A 24,692-nucleotide genomic window follows, 5' to 3' on the forward strand; every position below is an offset into this window, starting at 1 on the left:
GTTAGTTACACTATGGGATACTGAACAGCTAACAGAGTAGGTTTGCTAAGGTTCTCATGAAAACCTACCTAATTTATATTTTTTGTAATATGCTGTAGCCACATTCAAATAACAAGTCGACATGGACGTTCACCATAAGAACCGAGAAGAGAGGCGATGGCTCATCAGAAGATCTCTCTTCATTGGCTCGAAATGACTTAAGCACCTGTTTTTGCAACATATGTTTTGTGATTTCTTATAGTACGTGTTCCTAGCTAGAGAGTTTAGGCCTTCTATGCACACCTACCCTGCCATGCCCCTTTGTTGTGTTAGCCTGAATTACTGTAAGCTACTGCTAACAGTGATTTTCTTGTTATCCTTACCCTTCATGAGGGGACTTTCTTCTTATGCTGAATCATAGCTCTTGCTGTGATTAATTTCCTTTTTTAATTTCAGGAGAATTTTATTGAGCAATTTTTCATAGACAAATGAACAGGGAGAAAAGGACTATCAGAGAATACAAGGGACCGGTTTAAGATATATATTTCAAATGCATAGAGTCCTGGAGGGTTGCTCGAGACCAGAGGGTCTAGATTACAGAGCAAAATCCAGGTAACAGATGATAAATAGGAGGAAAACAACATATGGAGATTCAATAAATATAGCGTAAAAATAAGTGATAGAAGTAAAGTAAAATGAGTAAGATGAGAAGGGGAAAAGAGGGGCACTAGTAGGCATAGAGACAAAACACATGTATCAGATTAACTTGGATTAATAGTTGCTACCGCAACAGTTGGGGGAATTCGACTGAATTTTCGGAACTGCTCTTAATAAGGAGTTCATTTTCTTGCAACTATTAGCTTGATGCTCCAAACTCTTGCTTTTTTTCAAAAGGACCTTCTCGTGAGTTTCATGCTAGGTTAGGTCCTTTTAGCTTAAGATAGGGACTACTTCCTTTAAGCAACACGCTATTATTCATGCTGTCTGTAACAATATGTTGCTCAATATTTTTGAACTAGATATATCTGACTCATTTAAATATTTTAATGCATCCCCTTGCATTCCCCAATTAAACCTTTCTCGTGTGACTTAGGTACTATACAGGAGTCCACAAAGAAACACTTTGCCAAATTAAGGACATATAGAACTTAACTAGTTCAGATCACTTTCTCGGCTGTCAGAGTCCTCCCTATGAGCCCACCCTTCGCTCTCTGACCCTAAGGGCGAGTGCCCTTGAATAGCAGTTCAAGGATGAAGACAACCGCATTTAGGCACGCTTTTCTCATCAAACATACTAGCTCAGCCCATTGGTCACTTGAGGTTCATTTTCATTTTATTTTAAAGCCTTATACCAAATGGATGAACCAGATTTAACAATGAAATACGACTGGGCAAAATAAGGATTGATCAGAAACAAAAATACTACTAAATAGTGATAGAGGGAAGAATCTGAGATGAAGGGGTTTGATGAGCAGAATCTGCTGCACAGGGTGGAGAGGGATAGGTGTGGTTAGTAGGACCAAGATCCAGAGTGAATATTCTTTCAAGCGGAGTGATTCAGAAGAGAGCAACGATGGAGACAGAAAGGAACTTGTGTAAAAAGTAGACACTGTGGGCAAAGGAAAGCAAAGGACGGGCAAAGGAGATATGTCTAGTAGAAAGACAGTGAGCTTCGAAAAGAGGCCAATTTGCAGAGAAGGGCAAGAGCCTAAGCAGGAGACGTGCGGACAAGTTTCTAGGATTTAGTGGTGTGGAAAGTAAAACAAATGGATTTTCCAGATGTTAAATAACTGAAAGCAAAAAGGGCGAACTACAGAGGAAATGTGAACGGAGCATAAAACTGAAGGATCACATGAGGTTCCTGAATTGTAGGGAGAAGAGGAAACACAGTGGGGGAAAGAAGAAAAAGAATGCGAGCAGGATTGGCGTTGGGGCTAGACAAGGAAAAATCAGGAAAAAGAGCATCAGGGTTGTAAAAATAAAAATCAGAATCACTGACATAACTAACTGGAGAGGTTGCTAGATCAAATGAGAGAAGCCAGAGAAGCCGGAAACATGCTATGGAGAGAAACAGGTGGGGGCTAAGGAAAGACCCTTGAAGAACTATGGCGAGAGTGCAGGCAACCGAGGGACTGAAGTAAATGTTGCTAGTGTGCAGAAAAGTGACTATGGAAATACCAATGAAGATGCACTCTGAATTTGTAGGAGTGCTATTACCGGAGGGAAGGGGAGGAGTATATACATACACATATATACACTGGCACTACAACTCCCATAAATCAAATTAACGTGAATAAGGGGCGTGACATTACTTAAGGGAGGGGTTGCCTGCCCGAGCTCGAACCTTTCCGAACTGCCTCTGATGAAGAGATTTTACTTGAAACGCCTCAGGCAAGCGAGTGAAAGGCTGCTTAACATACCGGCCAACGAACTTGTCCATACCTTAAGATTAAGGCTGGTAACCTTCCACTGTCTCGAGTGCTGTCATCTGGGCTACCGATGTTTTTGGAACACATATATACATATATATATACATATACATACATATAAATTATCTACTGGCGGTCGCCAGTAGATAGTTATAGTTAGGACCGTGTTTCCATAGGAAATCTCAAAATTCTATTTTGAATAACTTTGGCGCCGGTTGACGAATCTTCGCGAAATTTTCAAAACTAATGGGGTGCTCCGCTCAGCTCCTACCCTGAAAGTCTCGGGGAGATTCGTCAAGCAGGGGCCGAGAAAAAAGGGGGCTCCCAAAACGCGTTTTCCCCATGCATTTTCTCATAGGACCTTTAGTCAAAGGTACAGCCCGAACAGCTGAACGGAATTACTTGATATTTGGCAGAGAGGTAGTCCTCAGGTCAGGGAAGTGCCTTTTGCATATATGGAGTCAATCTGTTCAGTAGTTCCAGAGAAAATTGCAGTAAAAAGCACATACATATCTATAGCCGCGCACCGTGCGCGCACCCTAACGTGCGCGAGCGTAATTCTGATGGGTTGTTACATGTCAGTCAACGTTCTAATCGGTCGAAATCAGGAAGTGTCGCCGCCATTTTGTTTGTTTTCAGTGCGAGAGTAGAAAAGAAAGGTGGTGAACGTGAAAAGGGGGCAGGGTAGAGAGTTCCTGACCCCCTAGCCTTGGTCACGGGGGTGCGCGCACCGTGAGCGTACGGTGAAAAACCATTAAAAAAAATAATAAATAATAATACATACATAACTTAGCATTTAAAAAAGTGAATATATATATGCACACACACACATAAATATATATATACACATATATATATATATATATATATATATATATGCACACACACACACATATATATATCCACACACATATATATATATATATATATATATATATATATATATATTCACTGAAAAAAACATAGGTTTCACACACGTTATAGTTAGGAATTAGCATTTAAAAAACCTTGCAAATTCACTTAAAAAACCATAGGTTTCACACATGTTACAGTTAGGTGGACATTTCACTCGTAAAAAAACAATTAAATTCCCCCGTTATAGTTAGTTCAGATAACTATAATTCGCGCGACCGCCACTCTATCACAAGGATGATGTCATCAGTGATGTCAAGAGTGATGCCACTGACCATGTCATTAGTGATGTAATATGTGACGTCATGAGCAGAGGATTGCGGGCGCGCGAGTTATAGTTATCTGAAGTAACTATAACGGGGGAATTTCATTGGTTTTTTACGAGTGAAATATCCACCTAACTGTAACATGTGTGAAACCTATGGTTTTTTAAGTGAGTATATATATATATATATTCTTAAGACATGTAGTCATCTCAGTAAAGAGTCTTTAATTCTTTGAGAAGAGGTAGTTAGACTCTATACAGAGATGGAAAAAGTAACCTACCATTCACAGCGGGAGTAAGTACTGGGAGGAAGATTACTATAGAGCCTTGGCAAGACAGCGTAGGGACAAGCCATGGCCATCTCTGAGAGAGTGAGCCTGATGTCCAGTGTGGCACAATTATACCAAATGTAAATTGCTATTTCTGTAAACCATGCCAACCACCCTGTATTACAAACTTACCACCCTGTATTGGTATGTAAAACGCTCTGGATTAAAATGTTATCTCTGCAAAAGAGAGCCTTGTTCAAATACTCCTATGCAAAATGTATTAGGGTCCAAGCACAAGCAGGCAAATTACCTCAATATGGTACATCCATAAGAGGAAGCAAGTATTTTCAAAACCAATAGGTCTGGTGTTGACTCCAGCCGTTTGGCTTTGTCAATGTTGCTTCTGCTTTGTCCTGGTTTTTGCAACACTTAATTATTGGGTAAGCTGCTGTGCCCTCATCAACCTGAACAAAACTGTCTGACGCAAAAATATTATTTAGCCTTAAAAAAACACATATAGCCATTGTACTCTGTCTGGGCATACAATACCATTGAGATATCAATACATTACACCATGCCAATTATTGGGTATGTATAGATAGACTGATTACAAACATAGATAAAAGTGCACAAACAATTTTATTCTGCAAGGTTAGTTGCAGTGGATTACAAAAGAAATTCAAATGTATGCTGTACTGCTCAGCCCTGGATCCCCAGGGCGGGCTACCATTGCATCATGTGGTTGAAATCGGGCAATGGCAGTAATGCTGGAATTTTATGTTGAAAAATTGTTGTATGTACTGCTGGGCTTTTATGATGTAGCAGCAATAGCATGGAATGGCTAAAGTTATGGTCTGCCACATATTATGACTGCAAATTGTGGAGAAACTATAACAAAATACTTTTTAAGTTGTCTGTCAAAACTTGATTCTCAAAGAAGCGCGGCCATCGCAAACTCTGGAGGTAATTGGGTACAGGCTTGTGGTGCTGGAATTGTATTTTGTTTACCATGTCAATGAATGAATCTGATGCTGATGTAATATAGGTCAAATTAGATTGTGCTGAATTATAAAGAGCATACCGTGTGTTTGATCGAGGCATACATTAGGGTTAGACCTGCATTTCAGTGCAGGAGGGTTGCCATCACATCCTCACATAGGAAGAAAGCAATCACTCACAGTGAAGTTAGCCAATTGATGAAATGGGCTGCCCCACTGCCCTATGCTATAGAGGGCAGAAGAAAAATGTGAAAGACACAATAACAGAAAAGGGATTATTGAAAGACCATATAAGTATATTTTATAGAGAATTTCTTTGAAGTCGAAAAGTCATGAGACAAATAAGAGGGTCCCTGGGAAATATGTTTTTACACCACTGCATTTTGTGCAATAAAACATGTACTTAAGATCGATAAATAGACAGACAGATAGGTATGCAATGTCAGTGAAAATGTCGCTGAATAACAGTTTATTACGGTGCAAAGGTAGAATTTCACATTATTACTGCAGTACAGTGATATTGGCATGATGAAAAAACGTTATTGCCTCACAAAGGGAAACAGCTCTTCAATGTGATTATACCTTTCTGCTCAAACCTAACCTCTTGCATTCTGGTTTTCATTAAATTCCTCACTTTAAAACAAATAAAAATGAATAAATGCTGTGGCATAAATTATGTATGTAGATGTGTAGAGTGTAATACGCTTTTTGGGTCGAGCCTGGACAGCGCATGCTCTGCTCTGCAAGGCATGCTGGATTCGAGTATGGAGTTGAAGCTCCGCCCATATTTTTCATTGGCTTGTGTTCTTGTCCTTTGTAAATGCTGGCTTGTGATTCATTAATAGGCTTGTCAGATCCTCCTTAGTACCGCCTTGTCTTCATTTGAAACCTCCCATGAGGACTGGCCCTTTTACTACTGTTGTTACACGGTATGTCTTATATAGTCTGTAAACACTATTTTATTTAATGAGTTTCTCCTACTGCAGGCACACCATGCTTTCCTGCAACATTGAGCGTGCCAATGCTGCATTCACTTTCCAAGCAGCTCGGGAGAATGGCGGCCACTTCTTTGAAATGCAATAGGTCTTGCATTTACAAGAGTTTCAGCTATTGGCATTATACACGACAAGGCCTTTTATTTATGTGTTAATGATCAAAACAGATAAACAAAAGGAATTGTCATTTACAATGCCAATAGCTTACACTCTCGCAAATGCGAGACCTATTGCATTGCAAATGCTTGTTTCCACCATTGTTGAGGGTGAGGAGGTGCAAAATGATCCACTCGATGCTTGCCTCTCATGAACCATATACGTATAAAGCGCATACTCAGCTGTAAGGATCAGCTGAAAGTACCTCCGCACTATATCGTCCACATATTCTACTGTCTATCGTATTCTTCTTTTATACACTGTTACTATTTATTCTTATTTACTCTGTATATAACCTGGGTAATTGCTGCTGTGCTAACTCTGTAAAGCACTCGAATACCTTTGGGTCATGTTCGCGCTATACAAAACTCAATAAATAAAGAAATAAAAACCATATGTTTGAATATGGCAAGCGAGTGAGAACCACCATTTTAGCGATTTCTATGCGGCTTGCCAGAGACAAGGGATGGGCCCTCTAAAAAATCACACTAGAACGAAGCGCCCTCATAGCTGCCCCAATGTTACCATCTAAGATGTCTCCAGTGCTGTGATATATTTTGGCCCCAAGGTGTTTCATACATGTTCCCTCCCACAGGAGTCCATGTTGGTCCCTGGGTGCTTGCACTCTGACAGAGGGGGAATACACATGTTTTTTGCCAGTTTATATGGAGTCCTAAACTGCTGCTGAACTGCTCCAGCAGTGATATTACTCTGCGTAGGCCCTCCTCAGCCCCAGCGAGGAACAGCTGCATAGCATCAGTTTAGACTGTTATGCTATGAAGCAGTCACCTCCTATTCAGTCTGCAACAGGACACCCCATCGTGCCCTACTGGCCATCGGCTCAACAGCAATTGCAAACAAAAGTAAGGAGGGGGCAGCCCTGCCTGGTGCCCCTACCCACCACGTACGAGTTGGAGATCACTTTGCCAGTGCGGACCCATGCGGTCGGGGCTGTGCAAAACAGCCGGGACCAATGAAAAAAGTCCAATCCCAATCCTATCCTATCCATGACGCAATAAAAGTAGTCCCACAGTAGCCTATCAAATGCCTTCTTTATGTCGATGAAGACGACCACCTCTTCGTCTTTTTCTGGGGGGCTTGCTGTGTCAAAGAGAGAGAGTCTGCGAATATTTATCGCCATGTTACGCCCCTGGCATAAATCCAGTTTCCGCATATACCTTATACTTTTTGCCATACTGTTTGAGCCCCTGATCTTCCAACTAAGAAATGTATATGTTAAAGGGGTTGCCATGAGGAATCAATACAATGGAATCCAGGAGCTAATGCCCATAGCTCCCAATTCCAGGGAGTGTTAGACGTACCAACCCACTATGAGAAGGGCACAATACCGGGTGTAGAGGCAGCAGAAACTCACAATCCTAATAACCAATATACTTTAACACCCCAACTCCCCAATCCCAGAACAAGTGCAGTCACCCCATCCAAACTAGCAAGCAATACAATATCATTTGAGCACTTTTCATATGCACAAGTTAGAGCTGCTGGGGCTGTTTTGTGTGGGTGCCTCCTAGCCTGGCTGCTCGCACCCAGGTTGTATAGTGAAAAAGGATATATGAATTGATCTTCCCTCATTCGTTAGGGTTTATCATCACAACATTAACAGGTTACCCAAGTATCTCTAGTTTCAATATAGGGTATCTTGTCACATCTCCTACAGGTTCTTTAGATAAGTTAATCTGCTGTGTGGGGCAACGCATGGGAGAGAGGCCTCAGAGTTGCGGGAGGAGACTGATGCTTATTCTGAGTCCAAATCCTCTGGATGGTCTTCACCCAAATCCTATGGAGGGGCCGACCCTGTCCTGCTTATGGCAGCCACCTCATCCACCACCCTCCGCAACACCCACAGGTCCTGAGAGGGAGATAGGATTGCATTTTTGACGGTTTTGACTCTCTGTATCTGGGGTCTCCGAGTGCTCTGTTGGCTGCCGCTCACCATGTCGTCCTCCCTCTGCGGTAGCTGCTTGATCCAGTTCAAGAGCTGAGGCGGGCGTTAAAGAACTGCACAGAGTTATCATACATCACACAGCCCAGCAGGGAACCACATCGCATATGTGATGCCCAGTTTTTGGAGTTTCTTTTTTCATCCATAAATGAGGCCCTTCGCCACTGCACTACTCTAATAAAGTCGGGGAAATTCATGACTCTTTAATTTTACACTAAGATAGCTTCCTTCACTCATGCTTGAGTCAAGATGGGATCTCGGGCCTTGAAGTGCAGTACTTTGACCGCATCAGTCTGGGACCCGCACCAGGTGGCAGGGTTCGAGAGGGCACCCACTGGGCACCCTCAAGGGCATAGAATGGGGAGAGGCCCTCAGGGACCGATTCGGTGTGGAGCCACTCCTCCAAGAAGGCAGCCATATCAGCTCCAGGTCCCTCTATAAGCTCTGTTGGGTGAAAAGATTCCTTTGTACAGATAGCATAAATCATGCGTTATTCAAACATATGCCATTTTCGTCATAAGCAACACACCAAACAGTTATATGTGGTAATCTGATTTTATATCGACAAATTTTAAACGTTTTTTGTATAAATTGTTATGAGGACCGTCAAGACAAACAAAGTGATAACAAGTGGTGACAAAGTGACAAATAGTGCTCAGTGACAAGGTGCGTGATATGTACAATATATTTTAAAAAGATGAGAATTTCATTGTGGCCAGGAAAACAAATATTTATAGTAAATCTGCGAAAATAAATTGATTCAATTGGCGCAGGTTCTATGAACTGGTCCACATGTTACTGTCTACGTTTCAACCCAGGTACTGCACTACTGTGAGGTCAGTGCGGGTCTTCATCAGGACTTAGATAGGGGATGACGGCCTAAACGTGGTTCAAATCCAAATGTGGTCTGAACCCTTCAGAAAAATACGTATCCAATGTGTATCTCTAGGTAGCGTGTGGACGAATCATACGCTATCAATGTGGATCTCCAAAAGGTATTTCCAATTCGATTACTTGGCGGAAAGGGTCTAAGCGGAGTGTAGGCTTGTAGCTCGCACCTAGATCTAGCTGGTCATGTTGCACTTAGCAGATAAGATGTGCAACCGAAGACTTCCCGACTGAGTCTTCCTTAAACTGCGGTGAATCAGGAGGCTGAACGTCTTTACTCCGGGCGTTCCGCGAGGTCTATCTTGTTCAACAGCTCGGACGGCAGGCAAGTATCCCGGCTCGTCTAGAGGATTAAGCCTAGACGAGCCGTATGATTCGTATGATCACTTTGTTTGTCTTGACGGTCCTCATAACAATTTATACAAAAAACGTTTAAAATTTGTGGATATAAAACCAGATTACCACATATAACTGTTTGGTGTGTTGCTTATGACGAAAATGGCATATGTTTGAATAACGCATGATTTATGCTATCTGTACAAAGGAATCTTTTCACCCAACAGAACCACTGTTTTCCGTACATAATACCGCCCAGGTTCTGAGGGATACTGGGTTACCCCATTGTTTACTTAACTTCCTCTATAAGCTCTGTCAGGCCAATTATATGGAGGTTATTTCGCCTTGCTCTATGATCCATGTCCTCCACCCTTAGTTCAAGTGTCTTTACCCTGGTTTCCATTGTTAAAAAAATTCCTGCATGATTTGCACTTCTGGGCTGAGATCGTCCAATGTTCGTTCAGTAGTGGCTGTCAGCCGTCTATAGTCGTTTCTAAGCAGTCCCATATCGGTGCCCATTGTGTTGATTCTGAGTTCAAGTGCTTCTTGGGACACATCAATAGCCTGAAGAATGGTAGCCAGAATTGTTCTGCGGTATTCCCCCTGCAGAATCTCCCATCACTCCATCCACTGATGCGCTGGCGGCAGGAGTATAATCTGGTAGCTGGGAGGGATCAGTGTATTTACCCATCGTGTTGCATTCCCTGGGCATGGGGAACATGTGTCTGCCAGATATTTTCAGGGAGGCGCAGTTTCGGAGGTGGCAGTCCCCAACTTCTAGGGACAGGGAAAGCCCAGGCACTTCGGCAGTGTCATGGACCCCCAGTTACTTGACAGCCAGGTCCCCAACAGGCATCACACAAACCATCAAGTGTATTTCTGATAACATAGGGCCAGCTATAGTTTAGCCCGTCCAGATGTGACAACGGTAGCCAGCACTGTTTTTAGGGTCCAAGGTAGCCTCTGGGTAGCGTTTCGCAGGAGTCCACTGCGCAGCTGGAGAGCAGTCCTCTCTCTCCTGCTGGGACACCCCTTTTAGTGCTGCAGCAGTTCAACAGGGGACCAGTTATGCCTATAGGGGCGTGTGATGGCAGTATCCTTGTCTCTGCTCACAGCCCCCCTTCACTGAGTTATACATGTGCCATTGCCCCAGGTGAGGAAAGGGGCCAGTAATATTTCTCCCCCCGCGCTGAGGCAACAGCTCCGGTTCTCAGGCCCAATGTGGGATGCTCTCCGCTAATAGTCCACTTAAGGAAGCTGGACCTTCAGGGAAAGCAGGAGCCAGGTGCAGTGCTGCGCTCGCAGCCTGCAGCGCTGTCAGGGCCGGGGAACAGCGAGCAGTGGAACGATTCACTCACCGCCACTTCCAGGACGCTTTGCTTTCTCACAGCGCAGTCTCCGCTCCATCCCGGGCCCCTTCTGCCACGATGACGGGCCTCCGAGGGCTCTGCAGGGTGAGGGGGCTCGCCCCGCCAACACACTGGCAGTGTGGCCAACACCGCCCCAGCTTCTTTGGGGGAGCACAGCCTCCACACCACTTCGGAGCAAAAGGGCTGCACCTCAGGCGATCGAGTTGGGTTACGGCTTCACATAAGGCAGCCTTGTGTTGCTATGGGATGTTTTTTTCTCCTTTCTTTCCGTTAGCCCTCAGATCTCAGTTTTACCAGCTCGGCAACAAGCAGGGTATAGTGCGCCACCGCCCGCTATTACAGTAGGGGCGAGATCGGTTTACATCGCTTAGGATGGACCTGGATGGTGGAGCTTAGCTGGGAACTCTGCGCCTCCTGTTTCCTATTTCATCGGCAATTAGCCATGTCCCCCCCATAAGTTAACTTACTTATAAGTCCCTAGTATATGGCACCCAAGGTACACAGCAGGTGTAAGTTAAAGGGTCCACTTAGGGCTGCAGCTCTGACTGCACCACCATGAGAATGCCAAAATACAAAAAGGCAGTTTTAAAATGCTAGTTCGACTTTACCATTTACACCAATGGTGGAGCCCACAATTCCCTTAACAATATTTATGTCTCCCCTAAAGGAGGCATATCAAGCTCTAAGGCAGAGAGCTGCATATTATTAAGTGGGACATATATTTTCTTATGTCCTAGCAGTAAAAACCACAAACTGCCGTTTTACTGTGTAAAGGCTAGTTGCCCCATTGGTCAGTACAGAGTTACACGCTATCTTCTGATTAGGACAGCTAACATTGGTATTTCAAATTATCAAATTCATAGTGACATTAAACGCAACTTGATGCCCACATTTAATTTAATGTCGCTGTTAAGAAAAAGTGACTTTTACAAAAGTCCCACTCTGTTGCCCAGTTTATCCGATGGACATCTACAGTTGCTGTCCACCAGACAGCCTCCTGCCTTTCTGGAGAGTCGTGAATGACTCCCCAGGTCATGAACAAAAGAGGCCTACTGCAGAGGGAGGTGTCACCTCCCTCTCGCAGGAAGCCACACAGGGTGTAGGCCCAAAAGGCAAGCTTCAAATGAGAAGTCAGCTTTCATGGGCAAATGGCAACCACACTCGAAAGGAGCTGCCCCTTTATTCAGGTAGATAGGCTGGCAGCGGGAAGAGAGAGGGGAAACTAGTTGCCAAACCATTTTTTCCATTAGCATGTAGCCCACAGGTAGCCATACCTCTAGGGTGGGCTACCAAGCTTCCTACACCAAGACAGGTGTTCCGACATCTTGAAAGTGGGCAGAATAGCTTACAATAGGAATGCTAGAATGCCACACATACCCAGACGTCATCATATGGCAGAAGGGAACCTGGCAGCCCATTGGCTAGTGATCACCTACCCTCCCAGGGCACGTTCTAGGCACAAATATGGCACCTCGGTCAACCTGAACCTCAGATCCCATCTTAAACTCGATAGAGGACCTAAGAAGGACTGCCCTGTTGACCCCTGGATGTGGCAGGAGAAACAGCACCAACTGCTGGACTGGACCTCCGCTCCTTAAGCTAGCTAAGAGGTGACTGAGCCTGTGGTGCCCGACTCATGGAAAAGAGACTCATGAACCCCAAACAGAAAAGGTGAATTCCAAAAGTCAGTTGGCAGATTCCCTGTTCCAGCACTAAGGCCATAAAAGCTGAAGTAGCCCGTTCTGACTGGTTAGAGGCCGATTTGACCGAATGGTTGTAAAGCCAAGAAGACCACTCCTCAGTGATCAATAGTCATCAGAGTGCACATTGGTTACCTAAGATGGATACTAGCCCTCACTAAAGGATACAGCTGGACCTGCTGTGACCGGAGACTGGTAGCCAAGCCATACTAGACTTCTGTTGGGTTAAAGAGTACTTCGAGTCACATCAATCACTGTGGTCAAAGTTGCCCCACCTCAACTGTGGACCTAGGAATAACCCCAGAAAGACCCTGCCGATCGCACACCACCAAGAGCATCTTTCAGCATCCTGTATCCCCAGCATCAGGACCACTCCATTGAAGTCGATGGCGGTCCATGCTTAAAGAGTGGAACTGGACCCAAAACTGATTTGGTTGCTAGGTAACTGTCAAAATACTGCTTATTGCCCTTATTGCCCCCCTCCGAACTTCTCCCTGTTGGAATTAGTTACCCAACCTGGGACGAAATAGTCAAACACAACTATTTTTAACTTTTCAAAACCAATGCTTGCTTGTGCTCGGGTCTAAAAAGCTGAGATTTACGTTTTACTCAAAAATCTATATCTCCGTAACCCTATGGTAACTGTTGCTTATTTTTGTGTCTAAAAATTCATAAAAATATAATCTATTTTTATAAATTGGCGTCTGATTGCTTTTGTGTTGTGTGAGTTTCTTATTCTGTTATTTGGTTCTTCTAAATGCTTTACATTAGTCCCTTTGTTTAAGCCTTGCTGCTCGAAGCCACAGCTACCCTAGGTTGAGCAACTGGTTTTATAAACGAACCCGACTGGACCCAAGATGGTTTTATGAGTGTATTACATGGTGCGCTGTCACAACCACACCATATAATACAACACAATCCTCACAACATATGTGATACTATGTGTGTCTGCGTCGGCGGTTGAGAGTACAGGCATGCAGACATCTTGCAACAGAAACATGAAATTTAATTGAGTTCATGTTGAAGAACTAGAAAGCCTTAGAAGAAAATTAGAACCACTGCTCTTAAAATGTGCACGTCTTGCTTGGATGACTGAGTAGTTTCAGATGGGATTCAGACAAGACTAACAGGATTAGGTGTTCTATTTGTAAAGCTGCAGGGGAGGTCTTGGCTGAATACTGAAAAGTACAAAGCTGCATTTTGGTTCTGTTTTTGATTTTTGTTTGGCAAATACTGGTGCGCAGGGGTGTTAGATTAAGGGGCTAGTAACATGGGTGATTAACTTAATAATGGATAGAGGTAGCAGGCACACAGCCCAAATTGGATATGATGCAGAACAGAGCAGTAAGCCCTTTTATTACTTTGCCAGTCATGAAAAAAGGTATGTGTGGGAGTTATTCCTCAATATGGAGTAATTCGACAAAAGCATCAACCGTGACCAGAGCTTTGGCATCTTATACTGTAGATTTGGGAGGAGTACAATGCAGAGGTGGAGAAGGGACTTGAATTATGCAAACGGAGTATCAGTTTCTAGTTGTGCTGGTTTCAGTATTCATTGACTAAGGAAAAGGGAGACAGAGAAATTACTACAGATGACAGTGTTACGTTTTAGAAGTAGGACTTCTGCTTAATGTTGTTGACTATTTTTGTGCATTCACGTTTTTGTGCATTATTAACAAAGACTTAGGGGCATATGCATCAACCAAACTAATACCGATTCCTTAATAGCGAAAAATAAGGAATCGCCATTAAGGAATCGGTAATTGGCATGCATCAACAGATTCGGTAAAATTTAGCGATTCCTTAAAAATCGCTAAATTTACCGATTCCTTAATAGCGGGGCACGCAAACGGCCCCACTAGCAAATAGCGAGTTCGGTAATACCGATTTGGCTAATAGCGAGTTCGGTAATACCGAATTAGCAATTACCGAATCGGTAATAGCGAAATCGCAAATTGCCGCGTCGCTCCGGGAACAGGCTGATGACATCACCAACCAGGAAATACTGCTGCCCCACCCACATAGCCTCAACAGAGGAGCAGACAGGAGCTGGAAAGAAGGACAGGCTGTGCAGAGTGAGGCCACACAGATTCTGCCAGTCACAGCACACATCCATCATGTCGCAGGAAGTGCCATCCAGCGCTGAATCTGCACGCAAGCGCAAGAAGAAGTTTTCAGACAGGGAGCTGGAGTACCTCATCGAGGGAGTGTCCAGCAAACACGACCGCCTCTTTGGCAAGCTGTCCCTCAAGGTGCCTGAGACCGAGAAGCGGCGCATCTGGCAGCGCATCCGTGAGAGGATCAATGCGGTTGGCGTCACTAGCCGCAGCATCGACGATCTCAAAAAACGGTGGTATGACCTCCGGAAGCGCGCAAAAGAGAGGATTGCTGAGAGGCTCCGGGAGGCAAGAAGGACTGGAGGCGGAGCAAGCACTGCACCATCCAACACAGCCCTGGAGGACCTTGTGGAAGGGACGATAGAGCGGGAAGCCGTCGTGGGGGTGATCCAGATGGACACGTCCGGCGCAGCCACAAGTGCCCAAGGTAAGATGCATGCCTGTGCCACACCCAGCATAGCGTAAATCCATACCCATGCCCCCAGCCCAATCTCACTGTGTCTGCAGCTCTGGCACAGACAGTTCCACACATGACACTACTGCATCTTGGGAGTTGTAGTCTAGTCAGCCCAGAGTGCAGGCACAGGCGTAAATCCTCACACAACACATATTTTGTACATGGCTGTAGACTGTTCATTTGTTGGACCACAGAGGGACATTGATGGGTACAACACTATGTAGGTGTAATCATCCCACTAATCATGCACTGTTTCACACACAGATGCATCACCTGGGGACTCTGACGACAGCGACCAGCTGATCATATCTGAGACACCCGTGGAGTCAGACCAGGAGACTGTGCAGGATGCGCACGCACCGCCAACACCTGCCACCCCACCAGCACCACCTCCACCAGCGCCACAATCATCGGCACCAGCACCAGTGCCACAAGCCAAGGCACCTGCGCCACAAGCCAAGGCACCACCACCTGCGCCACAAGCAACGGCACCAGCAAGCCAGCCTGCAGCCAGTGCAGCCACAATACCGCAGAGGCACAGGCACCAAGTTGCGCCCTTGCAGGAGATGGCAACCCCCCCCCCGCAATTGGCACCCACGCAGCGCACATCCACACCACCTGCTGCACCACATGGAGGCTCAAGACACGCACGGCGTCACAGGGCCCGTCGCAGTTCCGTCTCCTCAGCTGACCAGGATGTCCCAACAACCTCTGCAATTGAGGAGAGGATGCTGCGCACACAGAACCTGCAGGGAAGACATGTGGCTAGCATCAGCTGCAACATCGTGCGCCTAGCGAGGGAGATGCGCGCCATGACTGCAGCAGTCACCGACATGGGCTCCGCGGTCAGGGACATGGGCACGGCGGTCAGGGACCAGACCACTGCGGTTGCTGATGGCAATGCTCAGCTCAGGGAGGAGGTACGTGAGCTCACCCGTGCCATCAGGGAGGGCCATGAGTCCCAGAGGAGGAGTAACCGGCAGCTAATGTTGCGTTCTGCCGCCGCTACCAAGGCCATACAACGGCACAGCAACTGCACCGCTGTGTTGGCACGCCGCACAGTCTCCCTGCAGGTGGACCTTGGGCACTTCTGCGGTGATGTTGCCAAGTCACTGAGACACATCACCACTGCTGTGGAACAACTTCAGAGCAGCACATGCAGTGCTGCAGCATTGGGAGGGGATGACACCAGTGAGGCTGCCTCCAGTGTCAGCAGCGTGTCACTGGCAGAGGCCAGCACCAGGCGCCGAAGTTCGCGTGCCTCCACGGGGACAGGCCGTGGTGAGGGTATGGATGCACCTGAGCGGAGGCTTGGTGTACGTGGCAAGCGGCACTAGAAAATTGGACATGCTGCAGGTCCATGGTGGAGCAACCATGGCCATCCAATTATCCTGTTTGCACAGGCCTGACTTTAAGGAACCTTTTATTTACATTTATGCAATCGGAGCATGATTCACAATGCTAGTTCTGTTGCACAATCCTCAGTGCTACTGTGCATTAAACAGTTGCACCCAACACCAACTTGTAATGTCTCATTTTACCCAGGGTCAAAAATGATTTTGCGTTATGTCTGTCCGCCTCCTATGGCCCTCTGCTGTGTTTGGGATGTGTGCCGGTCGTCGTTGGGCGGGTGGTTGGTCAGCCTGGGGGTCGTCATCCCTGTCCACCTCCATGGGTATCCCCCTTCTGGTGGCAATGTTGTGCAGCATTGCACATACAGCAATTATTCGACAGCATGTGTCTGGTTGGTATAGCATTGCGCCGCCAGTCTTGTGGAGGATACGGAAGCGGCGCTTGAGAATCCCAAAAGTCCGCTCTATCACATTCCTCGTGCTGATGTGTGCAGCGTTGTAGCGATGTTCCTGCGGGGTTGCTGGATTTAGGTATGGGGTTAGTATGTATTCCCGCAGGGCGTAAGCACTGTCACCTAGAAGATAGAAGCATAGACTTAGCATTGGTGATGTACATACATGTGTGGTGTTGGTGTGGGGAAGCGTAGTTCTACTTACCTAACAGGAGTCCCTCTCCAAATTCGCCATTGAGTAGTCGCCTGTGCATTCCACTGTTGCGGAAGATGTATGAGTCGTGTGTGCTCCCTGGGAATTGTGCCACTAGGTCCGTTATGATGTTGTTGGCATCGCACACAACCTGCACGTTGATCGAGTGGTATGACTTGCGGTTCCTGAAAAGGTACTCATTTGCTGACGGAGGGCATATGGGGATATGCGTGCAGTCGATGCATCCAATCACATGTGGAAATTGTGCCACCTGGTAGAATGCCTGTTTGGTGCGGTCCAACTGCTGTGGGGTTGTGGGGAAGCTGATGTGTCTGTGGAGCATTGTCAGCATGGCATCTAGGAATTTTTGGAAGAAGCGTGACAGTGCGCTTTGCGAAACACCTCCGGCAACCGCAATTACCCCCTGGAAACTCCCTGAGGCCAGTAGGTGCAGGCTGCATAGTACCTGAACGTGCGCAGGGATTGCATTTGTCCGGTGGGTCTGGTGCTGCAGTAATGGTTCCAGGTCTGCAATCAGGCGCATGATCATAGCGCGATTGAGGCGATATTTCTGGTACACCTCGTCCTCATTCTGGCCGAGCAGGGTTATGCGCAGTCTGAACACTCTCTCCTGTACCCTTCTCCTGCGCTGTCCTGCTGCATTGATCCGCATCCTCCTTGCAAGCACGTAGAGGGCAGCCATTTTGGGGGAGCCAACAGGGTCTCCTGGGCCAAATTTAAGGGTTTAGTGATTGCCTCAATCATTTGCACATGTAGGAATTTTTTTTTTTTTTTTTTTTTTTTTGTGACTTTACCTCCAGGTTTTGATTCCCCTTATTTAGCTCTGGCAAAATAGCGATTTTTGGGATTTTCGGTATTAGCGAGTTTTGTTGCATTGGGGTGCGATTCGTTATTTGCTATTGGCAATTTCCGGGAGCTAATAGTGATTTCGGTAATTGCGAATTCGGTATTTAGCGATTCGGTAAATTAGCATTTTGGGTATTAGCGATTCGGTATGTTCGAGGTTATTTATTTAGCGATTCGTTATTTGCTCGGGTTTTGGGTTGATGGATTGGGTATTTTTAACACAATACCGGGAGCTATTACCGAATCGGTATTTTACCGACTGGATTTTGGCTTGATGCATAAGGGTGAATATGCGGTTTTAAATTCGATTACACATGCAAACACTGATATAGTACTATTGTCTTCAAAACAAATTTCCGATGATGGATAGAAGTATGTTTTTCTGACCCTTGTTAACTAGGCATCAGTTTGGACCTAGCAGCTATAGTTTACAAACTGGATGTCTCCCCTGTATTCCATCTGCCCATTTCATAGTTTATTTCTGCATGAAATGGGCTAGCAGAGTCATGTTTGTTCATTTGCTGTTCACTATGAATCTTCCTTGGCTTGGTAACAAAACTGCAACTTATTCCAAGGTCCTTCCGCTATTGATTCATAATAGCTTGCTGCTGGTCATGTATCTTGTTTATTCATCTATGGATGGCATTAACACAGCAGATTCAATATCCATGTAGTGGAATAGTGCTAAGAAAATATTACACTTAATAACCCTATGCTCTTATTTGCTGAGAAAGTAACATACTTGGTCATACCACGATGATTGTGCAGTTTTAGTGATTTCATAAGCGAAAATAGTGTATATTTAAACACTCAGTTTTGAGGGAGATCCAGAGAAGGTTCCCGTGCTGCTAGGGATGCTATCCATTTCTCTTTTGATGCTGCTGCCTACTTGGGACTTAGAATAATCATTTGTTTTGCACGTTTCTTTAATGTTCTATTTGCTGAGCGCCTTCCTGGCATATCCTGTACTCCACCTTTTGAATTTGTGTAAGAAAACCCTTAAACTATTCCACTGATCCAGAATTCAGTTATTGAGTCAGCCTGTCTTCTTGATATTCTGATATGTTGGGTAGTGCTTCACCTTGGGGCACATTGCCTCATTAAATTGAGGTTTAACACCATCTCCGACTCATCGAATTGTCGGCATTCTGTTGGGGTAATGTTTTGGAATGTCAAGATTGAGGGGTCCCCCGTGCCCACTGTGTACGACAAAGGCTTTAAAATTAAATGTATTGGTCACAGAGTTCAATGGCCTTGTACTTTTTAAAAGTCTACTACTTCTTGGTTGGAAGCCAGAAGACAGCAACAAAGTGTTCTGAAAATGTACATCTAGGCCTGGAAGTTATGGCCAGTTGCCTCATCAATAGCACCATGTATCCAGCATGGAAACGTATGGATATTTATATGAGTCCTCATGCAGGCATTTAGCCTGCTTCTAAGCAGAACTATCTTTGTTGGCACTTATGATAGCTGAGGTATTGGGAGATGGGCGTAGGTTGCCCAGGTATTATACAGCATGTATCCTGGGATCTAGCTTTAGAATTCTTTTTATTCTCTGGAAAGCCTCCATTCCTCTCACAGGTATTACCCCACGTCTGTCTCCTGCACTGTCATGCCACTTATGACGTGACATTTAGGCCCATCATTGCCTCTAATGCACTGGCCTCTTCTGCGACTACTTTCCTGTCCAGTCAACCAGACACCGAAGGCCGGTTACATATGATGCACCACTGCTTTGCCAGGGGGTGTGGTATGATCATTTTGGCGACGTTTTTTCTCTTGACATAGCTGCCCCCTTTTTACCTCCCCACCAATACCTCACTTCTGAGTCTGTTCCTAGAACTTTGAGGCAGCTTCACCACTGCATTAAGTGGCTAACAATTAACCTACACTACAAAACATAAAATAACACAACACAGGAGTAGTGCTTAACTTGTGATTGTGATTTCTGGTGCTACACTTTGGAACATATTTATGAGTACCTCAGCTTAAATTGTGTACTTGCTTATTCCACACTATGTCTGGGAAAGTAGTATAACAAAGAATCCTCTCTTTCACGACATTTTCTTTTTACATATCCTTTACTGACCTGGCAATGAAAAACAGTGGGGAAGATAGTTGTGAAAATGGCGCTGAGCCGAGTTTGGGGTTCTTTTGCCTAGGTAGTGGGCATACAGCAGTGCCTGATATTGTCATAAATATTGCAAATATGCCTGTATAAGTATCCCCTACCAAGAGCTTTTAGCTGTAAGATGTCAAAAGATGTCCCACAGCATTCAGCATGGATCAGCCCACGTTGTTCATTGGCTGTCTTCACTATGAGGGATGGCTTTGTTTGTCCATGTCCACCTAAAAAGTAGGGCAATTCAGAACCAGGGCTGGTGGGATAATCTTTCCTTTTATAGTTTTTTTATTCCATTTTTTTCTTTACTTTGCTACTGTTTAGTGTTTTTTTGGGGGAGAGCAAAGGACTTGGCCACTTGTACGTCGAAGAGGCTTCTGGGATTTTGTACACAAGCAGTACAGTGTATTGCTAACACTATCCTATGAGTATTTTTTAATTCAGGTTTATTTGGGCGCTACAATACAGTACATCAATGATTATGTGGTTTGTAATAAGACCACCATTTTCCCCAAACCTTTCTGTGTTTATGCAGGCAACCCCATGCTTTGTAGATCGGTTGCTCCAATTTAGTACACCAGCACATTGCTGCCCTCCAGTCGGGTCAAGGGCGGGGGCTTAGCAGATTCCCAATGCCAGGCAATGACACGCCTGAATAAAGGCGAAGGCGGAGGAGCATCACCCAACTGCTTTTCAGCAGTTTAAACAAGCATTTGCAATGCAATAGGTCTCGCATTTATGAGAGCTTGAGCTATTGGCATTGTAAATGACAATTATTTTTATTTATGTGTTGTTTTTAAAACAGATAAATAAAAGGCATTATCATTTACAATGCCAATAGCTTAAACTCTCGCAAACGCGAGACCTATTGCATTGCAAATGCATACTATATAAATAAAAAAAGCATTAGGAGAGAGCGTGTCCTGCCTGCAACAGCAGGCAGGACAAAGCTATTTGAGCAAATAGTGCTCGGAAGCTGTAATTAATGCCTATCAAGCAACAACAAGCGTAACAGGGGGTGTCCCCATAGGAGGTTACAAAATGAGACAAGGCGGTACCAAGGAGGGACTACTAAGCCTTTTGATCAATGAACAGCCACAGTTTACAGTGAACAATGACGCAAGCCAATGAAAAATGTGGGCGGGGAGTAGGCGAAGCTTTAAGTCCGTACATCAATAAAGCATGCCTCGCAGAGCAGCGCATGCGCTGCCCAGGCTCGACCTAAAAAGAAAATGAAAATGATAATAAGATGATGTTATTATCATTTTATTTGTTCCTGCTGCTGCAGCTTTGTTGGAGGGGTGGGGCTGGGCTGCTCACACAGGAGCAGGGGGAGGAGTAGTGGGTATATTGTAAGTGCACATGAATGTTAGGCCGGCCGTCTCGGCACGGCCAAACAGTCATGCGCACTTTGCATACTCTCCACCCAGGCTGCATTACAGCCTGGGTGGAGAATATGCCCAGGTTCCTACTGCCTGTCTGAGCACCGAACCAGGGCGCTCAGACCAATCACAAAGAGGCACTGCAGTGTTGTGATTGGCTATGGGGTGACTGGGTGCTTCCTGTTTCTTGTTCCTGTAGGGAGAGACGACGGAGGAGCGACGCGGTTAAAGGTAAGTGCATATTATTAATTTCTTTCTCCCCTTCGTTCCCCCACCCCAATCCGTGTCAGCCACCACTGCTCCCCTCTAAAGCCACCTACACCCTCCAGAATACCCAGCAGAGAAATACGGAGGAGCAATCAACAGGCCATTTCAGTACTCTGGAAAGAGTAGAGAAGGCCTTGGACCAACAATGTCCTGTACTGGTACATTCCCAAACCGTATGAAAGAAGCCCAAATCCTCGCTGGCGCATCTGCGGCAGTCAGATATGGAAAGTGCACTCATTCACCAGAGACATTGGGAAGTGAGATAGGATTTATGTAGATACTTTAGTTGTACGAGGTGCAGGAGGGAGGGAATGACCAATTCACGGGGGCCCATACTGGCATACCTCCATTCACTCTCATCCAGAGGATCCACCCGGTATTCCCCCTTCTCTCTCAAAGCAGAACGGTCTGGTGCGTTCATTACCAGAGACCTGTAGAGGATTGATACTCTCCCTCTTTCCTATTAAAAATGTTGGTATGTAAGTAAAATGACTGTCATTTTTAAAGCTGCAAGCCCATCTTTTATGTTAATAAGTGCCTCAGCATTAAGTTGTTGCTCCTATTGTCATACACCCATCGGGCTGCAACAGGTAGAAGCTGCAAGGAGTTTGAGCCGGAAGTGAACACACATTTCAGTGAACACTATGCCCTGGTATCACTTGCTATTCAAACTAATTAAATGTTCCTAGTAGCTCTCCAGGAAATGTAGTTACTCTGGGCTAAGAAGGCCGCCAGGTCTGCAGTCAGAAGGCCCACACTTTCAAAAGCAGACCATCTTTTATGTTGCTTATCCTTTCATGGTGAGACTAACTATTTGAGCTTCCCGCAATTTAAGAAGCGCAGGGAAAGGAGACCAGGTGTGTACGGTTATTGTTAAAACATATATTAAATATATGTTGAGGATTATCTAGGGTGTCAGTTGAGTTGTCCTTGCAGGTATTTGAACTTGTAACCTTCAGATCGCAAATTATCTCGCAGCCAGCCATTTAGCTACTCGGCCGTTTTGCCGGAAGTACCTTAAAAAATATGAATAAAGTCATATTTGGCAACTTTTATAACAAATCTATTTAGAAAAGTATACCATACAATTAAATATGCTTGGTGCAGGATTTAAGCAAGTGCATCTGCTTTTGCGCTTCGATGTCTGTTACCTCCAAGTCTATACAAATGTGATAGCGCTTTTTCAGCTACTGTCAACTTTAAAGTGCTTCTGACGTAAAGAAGTGGTGCATGGAAAAATGAACAATACTTTCCCTACGTTGACAGGTTACCCGATTGTCAATTACGAAGAGAGGTTTTTTGGGTAAGAATTGGGGTGAACCCGTGCTATGTAAATAATGTAGTAAAAAGCACAATGATTGATAAGACGGGAAGATGCACTTGCACTTTGGGCTCCTCATGTGACTTTTTACATATTTTAATAGATTGCCAGAAGTTTCTTGATATTCAAATTATGTTTTTAAGACCGATATTTATGAAATATGAGATTAAAACTAGGGCCCAGGCTGTAATTTTGGTGACTGAAATGACCCATTTAGATATTGCCGTTGCTATTGGGAAATTTATGCAAAGAGTGAAGGCACTTCTTTTTAGCCTTTTTTTAATGAGTTTTAGCAAAACAATTTACCCCAATTTAGGAAATGGAGGGTTTTATAATTGCATTAGTTTGAAGATGTGTTTTAGCGTATTTAATGTTGTGTACTTTTAGATGTATTTTAACAAATATATGTATTGTTTGAGGACCAATAGTCCAAATAAACTTGAATTAAAACTGAAACTGAGTGGTGTTAATCCCCTAAGGATTTTATTACTTCCCAACTGCACCTGAGCAACACATTTCAATACAAATTACAACGTAAATAGTTAAGAACATTGGGCTTTACAATGAAAACGAGACAAATATTACCATGAAGGTTTATTAAAGGTTTTAAATCCCTACAAAAGGCATAATAAATGGTTAGAATCAGTTAGTTATTTTAAATCAGCTAAGCATGTAGATCAGAATAGCGTGCAGATAATAAAATAGCAGAACAAAGTACAGTTCAGCACAAATAAAATGTCATAAATCCGAGTCCAGATCAACATAGCGTCACCTCTTAAAGATCAGGGGAGAGTAATCCCAACACCCTCTGGAAAGGACCTTTCTTCTAATGCAACATTACGATAAAATCATGCATTCAATACATTTGTGTAAGTCAAACAGTTTGAACCAATCGGGTTAAGGAGGTTTGAACCAATCAGTTTAAGGAAAGAACAATATAGTTTCTGAAACCACATTATTCAGCACTATCCCATATATTCACATAAATCACTTCCCATCTCTGTTGCCCTTCAGACACACAAAGTCCTTATACCAATGTCAGTACTTTATATACACTGAAAAGTGGTCCTTATAGGTGAGGCCTTGGGAAGATTCAACATTGTGCAACAGAACTCTAAAGAAAAGCAACATCATTCTGTACCTGAGAAAGTAACAATACATCTCAAAGCCGTGCCTTCAAAGTTGCCTGGGCATGAATAGTCTGAGCGCACAGTAAAACAGGGACAAAAAGAATTACATGCTGAAAAGCTGGCTGCAGATAGCCCCAACAATTTTGAAATCGAGTTGTTCATTAGCTAATGTTAGCATAAACACAGTTCCCTCAATATAATGTGTTTATTTCAGCTACCTTATTTTTCTTTTATTGTGATAATACTGTTATGCACATAATTATAAAACTCCTCACCACACGCCGTAACCAAAGGAAGGGGTATGGGTTTAGTAACAGAAGTCAGATTTCTGTTTGTGTCGTCCAATTACCATTTCAAAACTAAAATTAACAGGTGCAAAATATTTGGACTTGTGTTTTTCAAGAGGCTGTAATGAGAGCGTTGTTGAGAAAAAACATAAGAATCTGACAGACTCTCTCAGGGTTAAAACATGAACATCAGTCCTCCATACATGCCAATGGACCAGCTTTAGGCGGGAGACGTAATTTTTGAAGCCCAATGACGGCCCCCGGGGCAAGTGAAGGTCGCAGACCAGTCTTCCCCCGGAGCTATTCGCGCAAGGCTGGAAGGACAAGGTGGGGGGAGGGACTTAGAGGATTGAGGTAGGGGCGGGAGGTTAGCATTGTGTATAAGGTGTCAGAAGAGGAGGATACAGCCTCTTCCTGACACCTTAGCACCACTGGGGCTTTAGAGTAAAAGTTTGTCCACCCACCCACCCTACAGGTTTTAGGAG

General features: G+C 44.6%; 1 protein-coding gene across 2 annotated transcripts in view; it reads right to left on the reverse strand.

Annotated features, from left to right (window-relative positions):
- The window catches only part of DGKQ (diacylglycerol kinase theta), a 1,093,519-nt gene that overhangs the window by 541,774 nt on the left and 527,053 nt on the right, over positions 1–24,692 (reverse strand). The gene's annotated exons all lie outside the window — the stretch shown is intronic.

This window comes from Triturus cristatus, chromosome 2_1 (genome assembly GCF_964204655.1).
Source record: "Triturus cristatus chromosome 2_1, aTriCri1.1, whole genome shotgun sequence".
NCBI lineage: Eukaryota > Metazoa > Chordata > Amphibia > Caudata > Salamandridae > Triturus > Triturus cristatus.